Genomic DNA, 22,773 nt, shown 5'->3' with positions numbered 1-22,773 from the left:
AATATTATTCGAGTTGTGTGAAAGTATAAATCACAATTTCGCCCACCAGTATTCCTCACTGGGATTCACATCCTTCTCTTCCTCTTTGGATTCGGCCATGTTGATAATATCAATGGCCTTGCACTCTCTTTTTGGATTCTCTTATGTATTGCTTGGGAGAGTAGTAGGAGGAGTTTCAGTGATTTTCTTACTCAGCTGATCCACTTGTGCCTCCAAATTTCTAATAGAGGACCTTGTTTCACTCATGAAACTTAAAGTGGCCTTAGATAGATCAGAGACTATGTTTGCTAAGCTAGAGGGGCTCTGCTCAACATTCTCTGTCTGTTGCTGAGAAGATAATGGAAAAGGCTTGCTATTGCTAATCCTGTTCCTTCCACCATTATTAAAGCCTTGTTGAGGCTTTTGTTGATCCTTCTATGAGAAATTTGGATGATTTCTCCATAAGGAATTATAGGTGTTCCCATAGGGTTCACCCATGTAATTCGCCTCTGCTATTGTAGGGTTCTCAGGATCATAAGCTTCTTCTTCAGAAGATGCCTCTTTAGTACTGTTGGATGCATTTTGCCATCAATTCAGACTCTAAAAAATCATGTTGACTTGCTGAGTTAACATTTTATTCTGAGCCAATATGGCATTCAGAGCATCAATTTCAAGAACTCCCTTCCTCTGAGGTGTCCCATTATTCACAGGATTCCTTTCAAAAGTGTACATGAACTGGTTATTTGCATCCATGTCAATGAGTTCTTGAGCTTCTGCAGGCATTTTCTTTAGGTGAATGGATCCATCTACAGAATGGTCCAGTGACATCTTAGAAAGCTCAAATAGACCATCATAGAATATATCTAAGATGGTCCACTCTGAAAGCATGCCAGAAGGACACTTTTTGGTCAACTGCTTGTATCTTTCCCAAGCTTTATAGAGGGATTCACCATCTTTTTGCTTGAAGGTCTGAACATCCACTCTAAGCTTGCTCAGCTTTTGAGGAGGAAAGAACTTGGCCAAGAAGGCCGTGACCAGCTTATCCCAAGAGTCCAAGCTATCTTTAGGTTGTGAGTCCAACCATGTTTTAGCTCTGTCTCTTACAGCAAAAGGGAAAAGCATGAGCCTGTAGACTTCAGGATCTACTCCATTAGTCTTAATAGTCTCACAGATCTGCAAGAATTCAGTTAAAAACTAATAGGAATCTTCTGATAGAAGTCCATGAAACTTACAGTTCTGTTGCATTAGAGCAACTAGTTGAGGCTTCAGCTCAAAATTGTTTGCTCCAATGGCAGGGATTGAGATGCTTCTTCCATAAAAATTGGAAGTAGGTGTAATATAATCACCAAGCATCCTCCTTGCGCCTCCACCATTTTCATTGGGTTCGGCCATGTCTCTTTCTTTTTCGAGATTCTCTTTAAGGTTTTCTCTGGATTGTTGTGCTTTAGCTTCTCTTAGCTTGTTCTTCAGAGTCCTTTCAGGTTCAAGATCTGCTTCAACAAGAATGTCTTTGTCCTTGCTCCTGCTCATATGAAAAAGAAGAGAATAGAAAAGAAGAGGAATCCTCTATGTCACAGTATAGAGATTCCTTTATGTGAGTAGAAGAAGAAGAATAGAAGAAGGAGAAGAGAGAAATTCGAACACAAAAGAGAAGAGAGAGTTCGAATTTTAAGATGAAGAGAAGTGTTAGGAAATGAATAAATAAATAGAAAGAGATGAGAGGAAAGAATTTTCGAAAATTATTTTGAAAAAATAGTTAGTGATTTTCGAAAATTAAGAGAAGAAATAAAATTAAAATTAAAATTTGAAACAATTAGTTAAGTAAAAAGAATTTTGAAAAATAGGAAGGAATTTTCGAAAATTAGAGAGAGAAGTAGTTAGGTGGTTTTGAAAAAGATAAGAAACAAACAAAAAGTCAATTAGTTAGTGGTGCACGAAATTGCAATCACACTTTTGCAATTCCAAACAACTAACCAGCAAGTGCACTAGGTCGTCCAAGTAATACCTTACGTGAGTAAGGGTCGATCCCACGGAGATTGTCGGCTTGAAGCAAGCTATGGTTATCTTGTAACTCTTAGTCAGGATATCAATAATTATCAGGGTTGATTGTAAAAAGTAAAAGAACATGAAATAAATACTTGTTTTGCAGTAGTGGAGAACAGGTTGAGGTTTTGGAGATGCTCTATCTTCTGAATCTCTGCTTTCCTACTGTCTTCTTCTTCATGCACGCAAGACTCCTTCCATGGCAAGCTGTATGTAGGGTTTCACTGTTGTCAATGGCTACCTCCCATCCTCTCAGTGAAAATGTTCAACGTGCTCTGTCACAGCACGGCTAATCATCTGTCGGTTCTCAATCAGGTTGGAATAGCATCTAGTGATTCTTTTGCGTCTGTCACTAACGCCCAGCCTTCAGGAGTTTGAAGCTCGTCACAGTCATTCAATCCTTGAATCCTACTCAGAATACCATAGACAAGGTTTAGACCTTCCGGATTCTCTTGAATGCCGCCATCAATTCTAGCTTATACCACGAAGATTCTGATTAAGGAATCCAAGAGATATATACTCAATCTAAGGTAGAACGGAGGTGGTTGTCAGGCACACGTTCATAGGTGAGAATGATGATGAGTGTCACGGATCATCATATTCATCAGGTTTAGGAACAAGTGATATCTTAGAATAGAAGCAAGCGTGATTGAATGAAAAACAGTAGTAATTGCATTAATCCATCAAGACACAGCAGAGCTTCTCACCCCCAACCATGGGGTTTAGAGACTCATGCTGTAGAAGATACAATGAGAAACGTGTAAAGTGTCATGAGGTACAGATACAATATCAAAAGGTCCTATTGATAGTGAACTAGTAACCTAGGGTATACAGAAATGAGTAAATGATGTAAAAATCCACTTCCGGGGTCCACTTGGTGTGTGCTTGGGCTGAGCATTGAAGCTTTCATGTGTAGAGACTTTTCTGGAGTTAAACGCTAGCTTTTATGCCAGTTTGGGCGTTTAACTCCAATTTTTGTGCCAGTTCCGGCGTTAAATGCCGGGAATTCTGAAGCTGATTTGCAACGCCGGTTTGGGCCATCAAATATCGGGCAAAGTATGAACTATTATACATTGCTGGAAAGCCCAGGATGTCTACTTTCCAACGCCGTTGAAAGCGCGCCAATTGGGCTTCTGTAGCTCCAGAAAATCCACTTCGAGTGCAGGGAGGTCAGAATCCAACAGCATCTGCAGTCCTTTTCAGCCTCTAAATCAGATTTTTGCTCAGGTCCCTCAATTTCAGCCAGAAAATACCTGAAATCACAGAAAAACACACAAACTCATAGGAAAGCCCAGAAAAGTAAATTTTAACTAAAAAATAATAAAAACGTAATAAAACTAACTAAAATATACTCAAAACACACTAAAAACAATGCCACAAAGCGTATAAATTATCCGCTCATCACAACACCAAACTTAAATTGTTGCTTGTCCCCAAGCAACTGAAAATCAAAATAGAATAAAAGGAAGAGAATATACTATAGACTCCAAAATATCAAAGAAACTTAGCTCCAATTAGATGAGCGGGACTAGTAGCTTTTTGCTTCTGAACAGTTTTGGCATCTCACTTTATCCTTTGAAATTTTGAATGATTGGCATCTATAGGAACTCAGAACTCAGATAGTGTTATTGATTCTCCTAGTGAAGTATGATGATTCTTGAACATAGCTACTTTATGAGTCTTGGCTGTGGCCCAAAGCACTTTGTTTTTCAGTATTACCACCGAATACATTCATGCCACAGACACATACTTGGGTGAACCTTTTCAGATTGTGACTCAGCTTTGCTAGAGTCCCCAATTAGAGGTGTCCAGGGTTCTTAAGCACACTCTTTTTGCCTTGAATCACAACTTTATTATTATTTATTTATTTATTTATTTATTTTCGTTCTTTTTTTTTGTATTCACTGCTTTTTCTTGTTTCAAGAATCAATTTGATGATTTTTCAGATCCTCAATAACATTTCTCCTTTTCCATCATTCTTTCAAGAGCCAAAAATTTTAACATTCTTAAAGAAACAAATTCAAAAGACATATGCACTGTTCAAGCATTCATTCAAAAAACAAAAAGTATTGTCACCACATCAAACTAATTCAACTAGTTTCAAAGATGAATTCGAAATCCTGTACTTCTTGTTCTTTTGTGATTAGAGCATTTTTCATTTAAGAGAGGTGATGGACTAATAGGACATTCATAGCTTTAGGACATGAACCTTAAATTTTATTAATCATGAATTAAGAACAAGACTCAATAATAGATATAAGATAAGACTAATAGTAACATAAAACAAAAATTTAAATGGACTCCTAATGATAGAGGTTATCACAGAGTTAGGACTCAACAACCTTGATTTTGAGAAGTGGATGCTCCCTCAACTTGTGGGGTATCTGACCCTTCAAGGGAGAGCTTTTGGCGCTTCAACTCCTGTAGCTCACGCCCCTGCTTCTCTTGTTCCTTCATCAATTTACAGAGCATGCAGTTTTGATTCTGCTGTTCTTCCTTAATTTGTTCCATAGCTTCTTGTAGCTTGATAACAGATGCTTCTAGATGAGTCCAGTAGTCAATTTCAGGAAGTTCAGGGAGGAACTCCTGCGCCCTTCTTTTGATAGAGTTATCTTGCATTTGTCCTTCCATTGACCTCTTGGTGATTGGGTGCTCAATTGGGATGAATTCATCTACTCCCATCCTCACCCCAGCATCTTTACATAGCAAAGAGATTAAGCTTGGGTAAGCCAGTTTGGCTTCAGTGGAATTCTTGTTTGCAATTGTGTAGATCTCACAAGCAATCAGATGATGAACCTCCACTTCTCTTTCCAGCATAATACAATGAATCATCACTGCTCTCTTGATAGTAACCTCAGAACGGTTGCTAGTGGGCAATATGGAATGCCCTATGAAGTCCAACCAGCCTCTTGCAACTGGTTTGAGATCTCCCCTCTTGAGTTGGTTTGGGACACCTTTTGAATTGGTTGTCCACTTAGTTCCAGGGAGGCATATGTCCTCTAGAACTTGATCCAACCCCTTATCTGCTCTCACCATTCTCCTATTAAAGGATTCAGGATCATCTTGTAGTTGAGGCAATTTGAAGATCTCTCTTATTTTGTCCAGATGGAAGTAGATAACTTTCCCTCTGACCATGGTTCTGTAAGTATGGAAAGCGGTTCCAGTCATTCTCTGCTTATCTGTCAGCCACAGATTTGAGTAGAATTCCTGAACCATATTTCTTCCAACCTTTATCTCAGGATTGGTTAGAACTTCCCATCCTCTATTTCGAATTTGCTCTTGGATCCCCGGATATTCATCTTTTTTTAGATCGAATTTGACTTCCGGGATCACTGACCTCAGACCCATTATTTTGTGATAATGGTCTTCATGTACTTTGGTTAAGAACTTCTCTTGATTCCAAAGACTCTTTGGATTATTCTCTATCTTGCCTCTTGAATTGGTTTGTTTTCCCTTAGGAGCCATGATCTTAATGATTCTTAGCTTAGTGATCACGGAAAAGCACACCAAACTTAGAGGTTTGCTTGCCCTCAAGCAAAAGAAAGGAAAGAGAGGAGAGAGGAGGAGAGCAAATTCGAATGGTGGGGAGAAAGGGATGGCCGAACATGTATTTATAAGGGAGGGGGAGAGATTTCGAAAATTTTGAAGGATATTTGAGAAGATATGGAAAGAATTTGAGAAATATTTGAGTTTTTGAAGAAGATTTGGGAAGGATTTGAGAGAGATTTGAAGAATGATTTTAATTTTTGAAGATTTGAAGGTGAATGATGAAAGTTTGAAATGTGTTTATGTAGAAAATTATGGATCAAAACAAGAAAGTTTGAAACAATTTTAATTAGAAAGCAAAATCTCTGTCCCCCACCTTTCTGGCGTTAAACGCCCAGAATGGTATCCATTCTGGCGTTTAACGCCCAAATGTTGGCCATTGTGGGCGTTTAACGCCCAGCCAGGTACCCTGGCTGGCGTTAAACGCCAGAATTCCCTTCATCACTAGGCGTTTTGCTAAACGCCCAGGATGCTGCACACCTGGCGTTAAACGCCCAGAATGGTGCCCATTCTGGCGTTTAACGCCCAAAATGGCATCTTTACTGGCGTTAAACGCCCAGAATGGTGCCCATTCTGGCGTTTAACACCCAAAGTACCCCTTACTGGCGTTTTTTCGCCAGCAAGCTCTTTTTCTCTGCTTTTTGCACTGAATCCTTCTGTAACTCTGTGAATTCCTTCAATTTTGATAATTGCCCTTTGAGAATATGTATCAAACTTTGATTAAACAAAACAGATAACCTGCTAATGACTGGGTTGCCTCCCAGCAAGCGCTTCTTTATTGTCTTTAGCTGGACCTTCACTGAGAATCATTCAAACCTCAGTTTTGAGCATTCCTGCTCAAAATTACTTTCAAGATAATGCTTGATCCTCTGTCCATTAACAATGAACTTTTTGTCAGAATCATTATCATGAAGCTCAACATATCCATATGGTGATACTCCTGTAATCACATACGGACCCCTCTAGCGGGATTTAAGTTTTCCTGGGAACAGTCTGAGCCTAGAGTTGAAGAGCAGAACTTTTTGTCCTGGCTCAAAGACTCTGGATGACAACTTCTTGTCATGCCACTTCTTTGCCTTTTCCTTATAAATTTTTGCATTTTCAAAGGCACTGAGTCTAAATTCATCTAGCTCATTTAGCTGGAGCAATCTTTTTTCACCAGCTAACTTAGCATCCAGGTTTAGGAATCTGGTTGCCCAGTAGGCTTTATGTTCCAGTTTCACGGGCAGATGACAGGCCTTACCATACACAAGTTGGTATGGAGAGGTTCCTATTGGAGTCTTGAATGCTGTTCTGTATGCCCACAGAGTATCATCCAAGCTCTTTGCCCAATCCTTTCTACGGGCAATTACAGTCCGTTCTAGGATTCTTTTTAGCTCTCTGTTAGAGACTTCAGCTTGCCCATTTGTCTGTGGATGATATGGGGTTGCCACTTTGTGGCTAATTCCATATCGGACCATAGCAGAGTACAGCTGTTTATTGCAGAAATGAGTGCCCCCATCACTGATTAGTACTCTGGGAACACCAAACCTGCTGAAGATGTGTTTCTGGAGGAATTTCAACATGGTCTTAGTATCATTAGTGGGTGTAGCAATTGCTTCTACCCATTTAGATACATAGTCCACTGCCACCAGAATGTAAGTGTTTGAGTTTGATGGTGGGAATGGACCCATAAAGTCAATGCCCTATACATCAAATAATTCAATCTCTAGGATCCCTTGTTGAGGCATGGCGTATCCATGAGGCAAGTTACCAGCTCTTTGGCAACTGTCACAGTTACGCACAAACTCCCGGGCATTTTTATAGAGAGTAGGCCAGTAGAAGCCACATTGGAGGACCTTAGTGGCTGTTCGCTCACTTCCGAAATGTCCCCCATACTGTGATCCATGGCAATGCTACAGGATCCTTTGTGCTTCCTCTCTGGGTACACATATGCCGATCATTCCGTCTGCACATCTCTTAAAGAGATATGGCTCATCCCATAGGTAGTACTTGGCATCTGAAATTAATTTCTTTCTTTGCACACTGCTGTACTCCTGGGGTATGAACCTCACAGCTTTATAATTTGCAATATCTGCAAACCATGGAGCTTCCTAAATAGCAAAGAGTTGCTCATCCGGAAAAGTCTCAGAGATCTCAGTAGAAGGGAGGGACGCCCCAGCTACTGGTTCTATTCGGGACAGATGATCTGCTACTTGGTTCTCTGTCCCTTTTCTGTCTCTTATTTCTATATCAAACTCTTACAGAAGCAACATCCATCTTATGAGCCTGGGTTTTTAATCCTGCTTTGTGAGTAAGTACTTAAGAGCAGCATGGTCAGTGTACACAATCACCTTTGATCCTACTAGATAGGATCTAAACTTGTCAATGGCATAGACCACTGTGAGTAACTCTTTTTCTGTGGTTGTATAATTCTTCTGTGCATCATTTAGAACATGGCTGGCATAATAAATGATGTGCAGAAGCTTGTTATGCCTCTGTCCCAACACTGCACCAATGGCATGGTCACTGGCATCACACATTAGTTCAAATGGTAATGTCCAGTCTGGTGCAGAGATGACTGGTGCTGTGACCAGCTTGGCTTTTAGGGTCTCAAATGCCTGCAGACACTGTGTGTCAAACACAAATGGTGTGTCAGCAGCTAGCAGGTTGCTCAGAGGTTTTGCAATTTTCGAAAAATCCTTTATAAACCTTCTGTAGAATCCTGCATGCCCCAGAAAGCTTCTGATTGCCTTAACATTGGCAGGTGGTGGTAATTTTTCAATTACCTCTACCTTTGCCTTATCCACCTCTATTCCCTTGCTTGAAATTTTGTGCCCAAGGACAATTCCTTCAGTCACCGTAAAGTGACATTTCTCCCAGTTTAAAACCAGGTTAGTCTCTTGGCACCTTTTCAGGACAAGTGCTAGGTGGTTAAGACAGGAGCTGAATGAGTCTCCATATACTGAGAAGTCATCCATGAAGACTTCCAGGAATTTCTCCACCATATCAGAGAAGATGAATAGCATGCATTTCTGAAAGGTTGCAGGAGCATTACACAGACCAAAAGGCATCCTCCTGTAGGCAAACACGCCAGAAGGGCAAGTGAATGCTGTTTTCTCTTGGTCTTGAGGATCTACTGCAATTTGGTTGTAACCTGAGTAACCATCCAAAAAGCAGTAATAATCATGACCAACTAGTCTTTCTAGCATTTGGTCTATGAATGGTAAAGGAAAATGATCCTTTCTGGTGGCTGTATTGAGCCTTCTGTAGTCAATACACATACGCCACCCTGTGACTGTTCTTGTAGGAACCAGTTCATTTTTTTCATTATGAACTACTGTCATGCCTCCCTTCTTGGGGACAACTTGGACAGGGCTCACCCAGGGGCTATCAGAAATAGGATAAATAATCTCAGCCTCTAGTAATTTAGTGACCTCTTTCTGCACCACCTCCTTCATGGCAGGATTTAGCCGCCTTTGTGGTTGAACCACTGGTTTGGCATTATCCTCCAATAGGATCTTGTGCATGCATCTTGCTGGGCTAATGCCCTTAAGATCACTTATGGACCACCCAAGAGCTGTCTTGTGTGTCCTTAGCACTTGAATCAGTGCTTCCTTCTCCTGTGGATTTAAAGCAGAGCTTATGATCACTGGAAAAGTGTCACCCTCTCCCAGAAATGCATACTTCAGGGATGGTGGTAGTGGTTTGAGCTCAGGTTTGGGAGGCTTATCCTCCTCCTGAGGAATTTTCAAAAATTCTTTTGTTTCCTCTGGTTCTCCCTGATCAGGCTGAACATCCTTGAAGATGTCCTCTAGCTCTGATTCTATATTTTCAGTCATATTGATCTCTTCCACCAAAGAGTCAATAATGTCAGCGCCCATGCAGTCATTTGGTGTGTCTGGATGCTGCATAGCTTTTACAGCATTCAACTTGAACTCATCCTCATTGACTCTCAGGGTTACTTCCCCTTTTTGTACATCAATGAGAGTTCATCCAGTTACTAGGAAAGGTCTTCCTAGAATGAGAGTTACACTCTTGTGCTCCTCCATTTCCAACACTACAAAGTCAGTTGGAAAGGCGAATGGCCCAACCTCGACAATCATGTCCTCAATTATGCCTGATGGATATTTAATGGAGCCATCAGCAAGTTGGAGGCATATCCGGGTTGGTTTGACTTCTTCAGTCAACCCAAGCTTTCTGATAGTGGATGCAGGTATTAGATTGATACTTGCTCCAAGGTCACACAGGGCTGTCTTGGTGCAAGCACCTTCTAATGTGCATGGTATCATAAAGCTTCCTGGATCTTGAAGCTTTTCTGGTAAGCTTTTCAGAATGACTGCACTGCATTCTTCAGTGAGAAACACTTTTTCAGTTTTTCTCCAATCCTTCTTATGACTTAAGATCTCTTTCATGAACTTAGCATAAGAAGGTATTTGCTCAAGTGCCTCTGCAAATGGAATCTTTATTTCAAGAGTCCTTAGATAGTCTGCAAAGCGGGCAAATTGCTTATCCTGTTCCGCTTGGCGGAGTTTCTGAGGATAAGGCATCTTGGCTTTATATTCCTCAACCTTAGTTGCTGTAGGTTTATTCCTTACAGAGGTGGTTGGAGAAGCCTTTTTAGAGGGGTTACTATCAGCACTCTCAGGTATCTGATTCCCCATTGGCGTTTGAACGCCTGGATTGGGTGAAGAATGGGCGTTTAACGCCAACTTTTCCCCCTTTTCTGGCGTTTGAACGCCAGAACTGGGTAGGGAATGGGCGTTTAACGCCAGCTTTTCCCCCTTTTCTGGCGTTTGGACGCCAAGAGTATTCCTCTCTGGGCTCTTACTGTCCTCAGAGGGATTTTGGACAGTGGTTTGGTTATCCACTGTCAATTGTTCCTTTATTGGCTTTTTGCTACTTAGAGCAGTGTTATTCAATGTCTTCCCACTCCTCAGTTGAACTGCTTGGCATTCTTCTGTTATCTGTTTAGATAACTGCTGTTTTGCCTGATTCAAATGTGATTCTATGTTCTTGTTAGCAATTTTAGTTTCTTGGAGCATCTCTTTAAATTCTGCTAACTGTTTTGTCATCAGGTGTAATTGCTGATTAAGCTCAACCATCTGTTCTTGAGGATTAGGATCAGTGGCTACTGCCATAACTTCTTCTTTTGTAGAGAACTCATTGCTAGAGTACAAATGTTGATTTCTAGCAACAGTATCTATAAGCTCTTGAGCCTCTTCAATCGTCTTCCTCATATGTATAGATCCACCAGCTGAGTGGTCTAGAGACATCTGAGCTTTTTCTATAAGCCCATAGTAGAAGATGTCTAACTATACCCACTCTGAAAACATTTCAGAGGGGCATTTTCTTAGCATACCTCTATACCTCTCCCAGGCATTATAAAGGGATTCATTATCCTCTTGTTTAAAGCCTTGGATGTCTAGCCTTAGCTGTGTCATCCTTTTTGGAGGGTAAAATTGATTCAGGAATTTTTCTGATAACTATTTCCATGTCTTTATGCTTGCTGTAGGTTGATTATTCAACCACCTCTTAGCTTGATCTTTTACAGCAAATGGAAACAGTAATAGTCTGTAGACATCCTGATCCACCTCTTTATCACGTACTGTGTCAGCAATTTATAAGAATTGTGCCAGAAACTCAGTAGGTTCTTCCTGTGGAAGACCGAAATACTGGCAATTTTGCTGCACTATGATAATGAGTTGAGGATTTAGCTCAAAGCTGCTTGCTTTAATGGGAGGTATACAGATGCTACTCCCATATGCAGCTGTAATGGGGTTAGCATATGACCCCAGAGTCCTTCTGGACTGTTCAATTCCACTTAGGTCCATGATGGAGAAAGGGAATATGATATGGATTCACAAGTAAAGTATTATTTTTTTTTATTTGACCGAAAATAATAAAATAAAATAAATGGAAAATAAAATCAAATTTCGAAAGCTAAAAGAAAATAAGATCAAAGCAAATTGAAAGCTAAATCAATTAGTTAATTAAAAAGATTTTGAAATTAGCAATTGAAAATATATGATTGAAAATTATTTTGAAAAAGATTTGATTTTTTTAAATGAGGAAAGAGAAAAATAACAAAATGACACCAAACTTAAAATTTTTAGAAAATCAAACACAAATTTTCGAAAATTTTAAAGGAGAAACACAAAGAAGACACCAAACTTAGAATTTTTTAAAGAACAAGAAAGAACTAAAAACATGCAAATTCGAAAAATTAAAAGAAAACAAAAGCATGCAATTGACACCAAACTTAAAATATGAAACTAAACTCAAATAAAAGACTCTAAACCAACAAAAATAAAACAGTCCTAATCTAAGCAACAAGATAGACCGTCAGTTGTCCAAACTCGAAACAATCCCCGGCAACGGCGCCAAAAACTTGGTGCACGAAATTGCAATTACACTTTTGCAATTCCACACAACTAACCAGCAAGTGCACTAGGTCGTCTAAGTAATACTTTACGTGAGTAAGGGTCGATCCCACGGAGATTGTCGGCTTGAAGCAAGCTATGGTTATCTTGTAACTCTTAGTCAGGATATCAATAATTATCAGGGTTGATTGTAAAAAGTAAAAGAACATGAAATAAATACTTGTTTTGCAGTAGTGGAGAACAGGTTGAGGTTTTGGAGATGCTCTATCTTCTGAATCTCTGCTTTCCTACTGTCTTCTTCTTCATGCACGCAAGACTCCTTCCATGGCAAGCTGTATGTAGGGTTTCACTGTTGTCAATGGCTACCTCCCATCCTCTCAGTGAAAATGTTCAACGTGCTCTGTCACAGCACGGCTAATCATCTGTCGGTTCTCAATCAGGTTGGAATAGAATCCAGTGATTCTTTTGCGTCTGTCACTAACGCCCAGCCTTCAGGAGTTTGAAGCTCGTCACAGTCATTCAATCCTTGAATCCTACTCAGAATACCACAGACAAGGTTTAGACCTTCCGGATTCTCTTGAATGCCGCCATCAATTCTAGCTTATACCACGAAGATTCTGATTAAGAAATCCAAGAGATATCTACTCAATCTAAGGTAGAACGGAGGTGGTTGTTGATGACATGTCATCATATACCCATTTTCTATGCTTTTTCATACAAGAAATTGATGATTTGTGCTTAAATATTGAATGCTTTTTGTACTTAAATGATATATTTTCTTGATATTTTAATTTTATAAATCTTGTAGGAAATAAGAAGAAAAAGAAGCAAAGAAGCACAAAAAAAGGAGAAAAAAAGAGCTTTGGGGTACACTTTGAAGTTGGGGTACACTTTGGAGCCTTAGGCCACGCTTTTAAAAGCGTGGCCCATGACCAAATCAAGGAAGGAAGCAGCCAGCACGCACACTGCCCTGCCCTTGCCAAGGGCAGGGCAGAATCGTGATGCACATTGAGGATTGGAAGCAAGAATTTCGCTAAGGTAAAATCTGGGCGCTCACAACATGACCATGCCTCCTTCAAAGGGCTATAACTTGAGCTACAGACGTCCAATTGATGTGCTTCCAGTTGCGTTGGAAAGCTGACATTCAGAGCTTTCCAACGATATATAGCAATCCATATTTGGCGAACAATTGAGGCAGGAACGAGAGGCATCTTTAAGGGCCAAAAATAAGCAAAAATAAACCAAGGAAAAGAAGTAGCGTGTGCATCCACCAAGTATCGAACGCGGAGCTTCATTTTTTGGAAACATTGCCCTGCCCTCCGCAAGGGCAGGGCAGCATTTTGTGGTGCACACAGGCGCACCATTCTGGCGCACCAAGGAGCTTCGGCCAGCACCAGCAGCACACACGGGGCACCATTCTGGCGCACCAAAAATTTCCGCCCTGCCCTCCGCGAGGGCAGGGCAGCATCCTGCAGCATCAACTCGTGCACCACGCTCGCACCAAGGCCGCACTCATCAAATCCTGCCCTGCCCTCCACAAGGGCAGGGCAGCCTCCTGGAAGCAATTTTCCTTCATGGGCTGAAATTGAATTAAAAACCCAATTTAATTCATTTCTTCACCAAATCAAAAGCCCATCCAAACCCCAAAATCCAAGAATAGAAAGTGTATAAATAGGAGCTAGTTTTATGTAATTGGGGAGCTTGAGACTTTATTTTTGAATTTTCCTTTCTACTTGCATTTTAATTTTGAACTTTGGAATTTCTTAGAGAATTAGGAAGGAGAATTGATCTCTCTTCCTCCTGGTTCCTTCTTGAGCACTCTTTACTTTTCTTGCTTTGGATCTTGGGTGAAGAATTGAAGAACTTCTGTTTCAATCTCACCTTGAGATCTCTTCTTTAATTTTCTGCATAATTGAATTTTACTTTCTGTTCATTTCTTCTTCTGCAATTTCTGCAATTTGCTTTCTTTTACTTCTTCTGCAATTGTTCTTGTTGGATCAAGGAAGGATTTGAGATCTAGACTTGTTATCTAGTCTCCTCCAATCCTGAGATCTTCAACATTCTTTTAAATTGCTGCAAATTAAGCACTGCTTTTCTGTTTAGAATTCTTCAAGCAATTTCCATTTTTTGTTTAGATCTATTGCATGATTTTGCACCTTTTACTTCTCTGTTTGATTGCTATTTACACTTTCCTGTTGAATTTTAATTTCCAGCACCCAACCCCCTTTACTTTTCATGCAATTTACATTTCTTGCAATTTAAGTTTCAGTTATTTTACTTTCTTGTTATTTAAGTTACTTGCAATTTTATTTTCTGCAACTTTAAATTTCCTGTCATTTACAATTCTGTTGGCTACATTTCATCCAAATTCACTTAAATGTTAGCTTGACTAAACTAATCACCCACTAAAATTGCTTGATCCATCAATCCCTGTGGGATCGACCTCACTCTAAGTGAGTTATTACTACTTGATGCGACCCGGTATACTTGCCGGTTGGATATGTGTGTTGGAAATTCGTTTTTCCACAAAAACACCATCAAGTTTTTGGCGCCGTTGTCGGGGATTGATTAGATCAACAATGATTAAGTGGGTGAGAAGTCTAGATCAAGCATTTTCTTTTTTTGGTTCTCTGTTTTAAAGTTGAAATCAAGGTGTTTGTGTTTTTACCTCACTAAGCAAAACTCATATCTGATATGAGTAATTTCAATTTTCATTGGTGTTGTGTTCTACAAAATTCAAATGGAGTTCACCTCATCTTTTAATCAAACAAACTTCATGGGATATTACCCACCATCACAATATGATTCAAGTCATTATTCTAATGATGATTGGGAATATCACCAAGAGAATACACATTCTGAGCACTCCAACTCATGGAGATTTGCTTCAGAATCCCAAGATGAGCAAGAGAATTATGAGGGATACCAACCACCACCACAAAATGATTCATATCATTATCCTCATGGTGGATGGGAGTATCACCAAGAAACTGCAAATTCTGAGCAGTCAAATCACATGAAAAATTATCCACCCTCACTTCCCAGTTTCTCATTTGAAAATTCTTCATCAATTAACTATGCCTCAACACAAAATCCATCCCATGACTCACAACCAACACAAACTTCCACAAGTCAAGGACTCTCAAGGATTGAGTCCATGCTCAAAAGATGTTGGGAGGAGGAAAAGAAATTATGGAAAAGAAAAGAGAACTTCTTCACAAACATGGAAGTGCACACAACTCAATTGTTGAGAGCAACGAAGAAAGTGGAAAGGCAAGATGAGGAAGCCTCTGTGTCAAGCAAAATTTTAATGAAAAATGAGGTGGAGGAGGCATTTGATCCTGAACTTTTACATTCACAAGAGCCACTTGAGGTGACAATGAAACATAAAGATTCCCTCCCAGAGGCATTAATGGAAAATCATGAAGAAGAAAGGGAGGAAGACACTCAAGAGAAGTCAAACTCAAGTGAAGCAGAAAATCACATGAAGGAAGGGGTCATTGAACCATCACTGCAAGGAACTCTTGATGAAGACAAAACTCCAACAATTACACAACCACCAAGACTTGGACTCAAGGAAGTGAAGGCAATTGACAAAAACACCAAGAAGAGGATTGTGACCAAGATATCAAGGACAATATTCAAGAAAAGGTCAACTACAAACAATCCTCCCCCTGATCAAGCAAGCAAGCTCAATCAAGCCAATTTCAAAAGAAAGCTTGCTGAAAGGAGACCAAGACAGGGGATAATAGCTGAAACTTCTCCTTCCTTGAAGTCATTCCTCTTAACCAATTGGAAGAAGAGGAAGAAAGTGAAGAACAACATGTCAAGCTAATGACACTAAAAGAGCACTTGTTGGGAGGTAACCCAACCGTAGGTAACATTTCTTCTCTGCTTTGTTTTCTTTTTGTGGTTTGTTTAAATTTCAATAAATTGGCATATGATTACATTCTAAGTTTGGTGTTGCCTTGCAACAAATTGTTTTCAATCTTTTTGGATGATTGCATCAAATCAAAAATGAAAGTGACGCACCAAGATTCTAAGTTTGGTGTGCCACTTATTTTTCTATGCAATTCATTCAAGCAACACCACTTGTTTACATAATCATAATGCCGCTGCAGTGTTATTTTTTTTAGTTAGACAATTTTAGTTTTCTTGATTGTTTTAGTCATTTCCTTGTTTTTAATGCTTTCTTTTATTAACTGTGTTTGTTAATACATCACCCAAACATCCTTACTCATGATAGATTCTTCACTTGGTGATTGTATTCAACAAATAACAGTTTCTTTTGTTTAGTTTTAGTTCAAATAAATTCACATATGGTTGCATTCTAAGTTTGGTGTTGCTATGCAACAAAATTTGGTTCCAATGCTTACTAGATACTTGCATTAATTTCAAGTGAAAGTGTCACACTAAGTTTGGTGTGCCACTTATTTTTTATGCAATGTATCATGCACACCCTCTTATGTTTGCAATCAAAATGTCTTTGTCTCTTGTGCCTTGATTGTTATCTTTCATTTTGCTTGCTTAAAACACATATGCTACTAACATTTCATTGTGTAAGACACTCATGATCCATCTTAGCCCCATAGCCATTGTTCTAATTGTTGCTGGAGGATGAGCAAGCACTCTAAGTTGGCAAGGGAAATGGAAGAATTGGAGAAAAAGGACAACAATAATGAAGATGAACTACAAGGTTGTAAAGTTCCTTTTCCTCTCCTTTGTTTCCAGCACTTTAAATTGCATGATTGTCTTTATATTCTCTGTATGCATGTGTGGTATGACTAAGCATAGCTTGAATTTTGATTGAAACATGGTGCTGTGACATTATAACTATCAACTTGAATCCTGTGAATTCAAAAGCAGTAAAGCATCATGATCATAAACAAACAAGGAATTAAAGAAGAATTTAGCATGTGCATACAAGTATTGGAAAGCTAGTATGATTGATTGTTGCTCAATTGCATTGGATTTTATTTAATTGAAGTTTTTCATCTAGTACATTTTGTGAAATCTTTTGAAATCATGAAAACCTTGAAGAAGCAAATACAATTAAAGCAAGAAAAGAAAAAGGGAAAGAATGAGAAAGCTGAAGGCTTTGAGTACCAATGGCAATTTATTTGCTAAGTGCTTGTGGTGTTTATGTATCAAGCTAAATGCTTGAAAACAAAACACTTAGAAGTCAAGGCTAGGCTCAAGTGCAAAAGCACTCCCTCAAAGCTCAAGGCTCTGAGCATCAATGATTAGAGAGTCAAGAAAAGAAAAGAAAAATGAGCTTAATGAAGTCCTCTAATTAAATGCTTGTGGTGCTTATGTATCAAGTGGTAATACTTGAAAACAAAGCATTTAGAAGTCGTAGCTTTGTTATTAACTCATGGGGCAAAGCACCCAAAAGAAAAAAAAAATCAAAAGCTTGTTTCAAGGAAGAATTATAAGAAAAAGATTTCATAAAATAAGCTAGATAGAAGCATCAATCATTTACATCTCTTTTGTAATTATAGCATGCATAGAAAACTAGCTTGCCATGAACATTGAGTTGCTATTCTTCTTACCTTGGATTGTCAATCTTTATTGCATGATTCTTTTCTTGCTTGGGGACAAGCAAGATTTAAGTTTGGTGTTGTGATGACATGTCATCATATACCCATTTTCTATGCTTTTTCATACAAGAAATTGATGATTTGTGCTTAAATATTGAATGCTTTTTGTACTTAAATGATATATTTTCTTGATATTTTAATTTTATAAATCTTGTAGGAAATAAGAAGAAAAAGAAGCAAAGAAGCACAAAAAAAGGAGAAAAAAAGAGATTTGGGGTACACTTTGAAGTTGGGGTACACTTTGGAGCCTTAGGCCACGCTTTTAAAAGCGTGGCCCATGACCAAATCAAGGAAGGAAGCAGCCAGCACGCACACTGCCCTGCCCTTGCCAAGGGCAGGGCAGAATCGTGATGCACATTGAGGATTGGAAGCAAGAATTTCGCTAAGGTAAAATCTGGGCGCTCACAGCATGACCATGCCTCCTTCAAAGGGCTATAACTTGAGCTACAGACGTCCAATTGATGTGCTTCCAGTTGCGTTGGAAAGCTGACATTCAGAGCTTTCCAACGATATATAGCAATCCATATTTGGCGAACAATTGAGGCAGGAACGAGAGGCATCTTTAAGGGCCAAAAATAAGCAAAAATAAACCAAGGAAAAGAAGTAGCGTGTGCATCCACCAAGTATCGAACGCGGAGCTTCATTTTTTGGAAACATTGCCCTGCCCTCCGCAAGGGCAGGGCAGCATTTTGTGGTGCACACAGGCGCACCATTCTGGCGCACCAAGGAGCTTCGGCCAGCACCAGCAGCACGCACGGGGCACCATTCTGGCGCACCAAAAATTTCCGCCCTGCCCTCCGCGAGGGCAGGGCAGCATCCTGCAGCATCAACTCGTGCACCACGCTCGCACCAAGGCCGCACTCATCAAATCCTGCCCTGCCCTCCACAAGGGCAGGGCAGCCTCCTGGAAGCAATTTTCCTTCATGGGCTGAAATTGAATTAAAAACCCAATTTAATTCATTTCTTCACCAAATCAAAAGCCCATCCAAACCCCAAAATCCAAGAATAGAAAGTGTATAAATAGGAGCTAGTTTTATGTAATTGGGGAGCTCGAGACTTTATTTTTGAATTTTCCTTTCTACTTGCATTTTAATTTTGAACTTTGGAATTTCTTAGAGAATTAGGAAGGAGAATTGATCTCTCTTCCTCCTGGTTCCTTCTTGAGCACTCTTTACTTTTCTTGCTTTGGATCTTGGGTGAAGAATTGAAGAACTTCTGTTTCAATCTCACCTTGAGATCTCTTCTTTAATTTTCTGCATAATTGAATTTTACTTTCTGTTCATTTCTTCTTCTGCAATTTCTGCAATTTGCTTTCTTTTACTTCTTCTGCAATTGTTCTTGTTGGATCAAGGAAGGATTTGAGATCTAGACTTGTTATCTAGTCTCCTCCAATCCTGAGATCTTCAACATTCTTTTAAATTGCTGCAAATTAAGCACTGCTTTTCTGTTTAGAATTCTTCAAGCAATTTCCATTTTCTGTTTAGATCTGTTGCATGATTTTGCACCTTTTACTTCTCTGTTTGATTGCTATTTACACTTTCCTGTTGAATTTTAATTTCCAGCACCCAACCCCCTTTACTTTTCATGCAATTTACATTTCTTGCAATTTAAGTTTCAGTTATTTTACTTTCTTGTTATTTAAGTTACTTGCAATTTTATTTTCTGCAACTTTAAATTTCCTGTCATTTACAATTCTGTTGGCTACATTTCATCCAAATTCACTTAAATGTTAGCTTGACTAAACTAATCACCCACTAAAATTGCTTGATCCATCAATCCCTGTGGGATCGACCTCACTCTAAGTGAGTTATTACTACTTGATGCGACCCGGTATACTTGCCGGTTGGATATGTGTGTTGGAAATTCGTTTTTCCACAAAAACACCATCAGTTGTCAGGCACACGTTCATAGGTGAGAATGATGATGAGTGTCACGGATCATCACATTCATCAGGTTTAGGAACAAGTGATATCTTAGAATAGAAGCAAGCGTGATTGAATGAAAAACAGTAGTAATTGCATTAATCCATCAAGACACAGCAGAGCTCCTCACCCCCAACCATGGGGTTTAGAGACTCATGCTGTAGAAGATACAATGAGAAACGTGTAAAGTGTCATGAGGTACAGATAAAATATCAAAAGGTCCTATTAATAGTGAACTAGTAACCTAGGGTATACAGAAATGAGTAAATGACGTAAAAATCCACTTCCGGGGTCCACTTAGTGTGTACTTGGGCTGAGCATTGAAGCTTTCATGTGTAGAGACTTTTTCTGGAGTTAAACGCCAGCTTTTATGCCAGTTTGGGCGTTTAACTCCAATTTTTGTGCCAGTTCCGGCGTTAAACGCCGGGAATTCTGAAGCTGATTTGCAACGCCGGTTTGGGCCATCAAATCTCGAGCAAAGTATAGACTATTATACATTGCTGGAAAGCCTAGGATGTCTACTTTCCAACGCCGTTAAAAGCGCGCCAATTGGGCTTCTGTAGCTCCAGAAAATCCACTTTGAGTGCAAGGAGGTCAGAATCCAACAGCATCTGCAGTCCTTTTCAGCCTCTAAATCAGATTTTTGCTCAGGTCCCTCAATTTCAGCCAGAAAATACCTGAAATCACAGAAAAATACACAAACTCATAGTAAAGCCCAGAAAAGTGAATTTTAACTAAAAACTAATAAAAACATAATAAAACTAACTAAAATATACTCAAAACACACTAAAAACAATGCCACAAAGCGTATAAATTATCCGCTCATCAGTTAGTTGAGAAAGATTTGAAAATTTTGAAAAGATAAGAAGTTAGAAAAGATTTTAAAATTGATTTTGAAAAAGATATAATTTGAAAAGATATGGTTGAAAAAGATTTGATTTTTAAAATTAAAATTGATTACTTGACTAACAAGAAACTAAAAGATATGACTTTAGAATTTAAAGATTGAACCTTTCTTAACAAGAAAGTAACAAACTTCAAATTTTTGAATCAATCACATTAATTGTTAGTAAAGTTTTTGAAATTTTGAAATAAAGATAAGAAAAAGATTTTGAAAATAAAAAAAAATTTCGAAAAATAATAAGAAAAATGAAAAAGATTTGATTTTTGAAAAAGATTTTGAAAAGATGGGATTTTTAAAATTGAAATCTTGACTTGACTAACAAGAAACAACTTATTTTAAAAATTTTTGACTAAGTCAACCCAAAGATTTCGAATTTTTGAGAGAAATAAGGAAAAGATATTTTTTTATTTTTTTTAATTTTTAATGATGAGAGAAAAACACAAATATGACCCAAAACATGAAAATTTTGGATCAAAACCAATGATGCATGCAAGAACACTAATAATGTCAAGATGAACACCAAGAACACTTTGAAGATCATGATGAACATCAAGACTTATTTTTGAAAAATTTTCAAGAAAAGAAAAATATGCAAGACACCAAACTTAGAAATTTTCAATGCTTAGACACTATGAATGCAAAAATGCACATGAAAAACAACAAAAGACACAAAACAAGAAAATATGAAGATCAAACAAGAAGACTTATCAAGAACAACTTGAAGATCATGAAGAACACCATGCATGAATTTTTCGAAAATATGCATAAATTTTAAAAACATGCAATTGACACCAAACTTAAAAATTAACTCAAGACTCAAACAAGAAACACAAAAATATATTTTTTTGATTTTATGATTTTATTAATTTTTTTGGATTTTTCGAAAATAATCTTTAGAAAAACGAAAAAGAAAAAATTTTGAAAGATTTTTGAAAACTTTTTGAAAAAAAAATAAAGATTGAAACAAAAAGAAAATTACCTAATCTGAGCAACAAGATGAACCGTCAGTTGTCCAAACTCAAGCAATCCCCGGCAACGGTGCAAAAAACTTGGTGCATGAAATTGTGATCATCAACAATGGTGCCAATGGACTTGGAGCTCTCAAACGTGAATCACACTTTCTCACAACTTCGCACAACTAACCAGCAAGTGTACTGGGTCGTCCAAGTAATGCCTTACGTGAGTAAGGGTCGATCCCACGGAGATTGTTGGTATGAAGCAAGCTATGGTCATCTTGTAAATCTCAGTCAGGAAGATTATAATGGTTATAATGGTTTTTGAATATAATAATAAATAAAGCATAAAATAAAGATAGAGATACTTATGTAATTCATTGGTGGGAATTTCAGATAAGTGCATGAAGGTGGTGTGTTCCTTTTGAATCTCTGCTTTTCTACTGCTTCATCCAGTCATTCTTACTACTTTCTATGGCAAGCTGTATGTAAGGCATCACCGTTGTCAATGGCTACTTCCCATCCTCTCAGTGAAAATGGTCCAAATGCTCTGTCACAGCACGGCTAATCATCTATCGGTTCTCGATCATGTCGGAATAGAATCTAGTGATTCTTTTGCGTCTGTCACTACGCCCAACAATCGCGAGTTTGAAGCTCGTCACAGTCATTCAATCCCTGAATCCTACTCGGAATACCACAGACAAGGTTTAGACTTTTCAGATTCTCAAGAATGCTGCCAATGAATTCTAGCTTATACCACAAAGATTCTGATTAAGGAATCCAAGAGATATTCGTTCGTTCTGAGGTAGAACGAAAGTGGATGTCAGGCACGCGTTTATAAGGACGGATGATGATGAGTGTCACGGATCATCACATCCATCAGGTTGAAGTGCAGCGAATATCTTAGAATAAAAATAAGCATGAATTGAATAGAAGAATAATAGTAATTGCATTAATACTCGAGGAACAGCAGAGCTCCACACCTTAATCTATGGTGTGTAGAAACTCCACCGTTGAAAATACATAAGTGATAGTGGTCCAGGCATGGCCGAGAGGCCAGCCTCCAAAACGTGATCAATAGTCTCCTAAGATGAACAATCAATTAAAACTGAGACCAAAGATGTCTAATACAATAGTAAAATATCCTATTTATACTAGACTAGTTACTAGGGTTTACAGAAATAAGTCCACTTCCGGGGCCCACTTTGGTATGTGCTTAGGCTGAGCTTGAGCTTTACACGTGCAGAGGCTTCTCTTGGGGTTACACACTAAGTTGTAACGTCTGTTTGGCGTTTAACTCTGGTTTGTGACGTGTTTCTGGCGTTTTACTCCAGAATGCAGCATGGAGCTGGCGTTGAACGCCAGTTTGCATCATTTAAACTCGAATAAAGTATGGACTATTATATATTGCTGGAAGGCCCTGGATTTCTACTTTCGAACGCAGTTGAAAGCATGCCATTTGGA

At 38.7% G+C, this 22,773-nt stretch overlaps 1 non-coding gene across 1 annotated transcript; it reads left to right on the top strand.

Moving 5' to 3' along the window:
* Positions 1–865: 865 nt before the first annotated feature.
* On the top strand, positions 866–969 carry LOC130949547 (small nucleolar RNA R71). Its single transcript, XR_009073409.1, has one exon. It is a non-coding gene; the product is annotated as a small nucleolar RNA R71 (small nucleolar RNA).
* The last annotated feature ends 21,804 nt before the right edge of the window (positions 970–22,773 follow it).

Source organism: Arachis stenosperma, chromosome 1 (genome assembly GCF_014773155.1).
Source record: "Arachis stenosperma cultivar V10309 chromosome 1, arast.V10309.gnm1.PFL2, whole genome shotgun sequence".
NCBI lineage: Eukaryota > Viridiplantae > Streptophyta > Magnoliopsida > Fabales > Fabaceae > Arachis > Arachis stenosperma.
The sequence above is the reverse complement of the archived record's forward strand: the minus strand, read 5'-3'. Positions and strand labels throughout refer to the sequence as shown.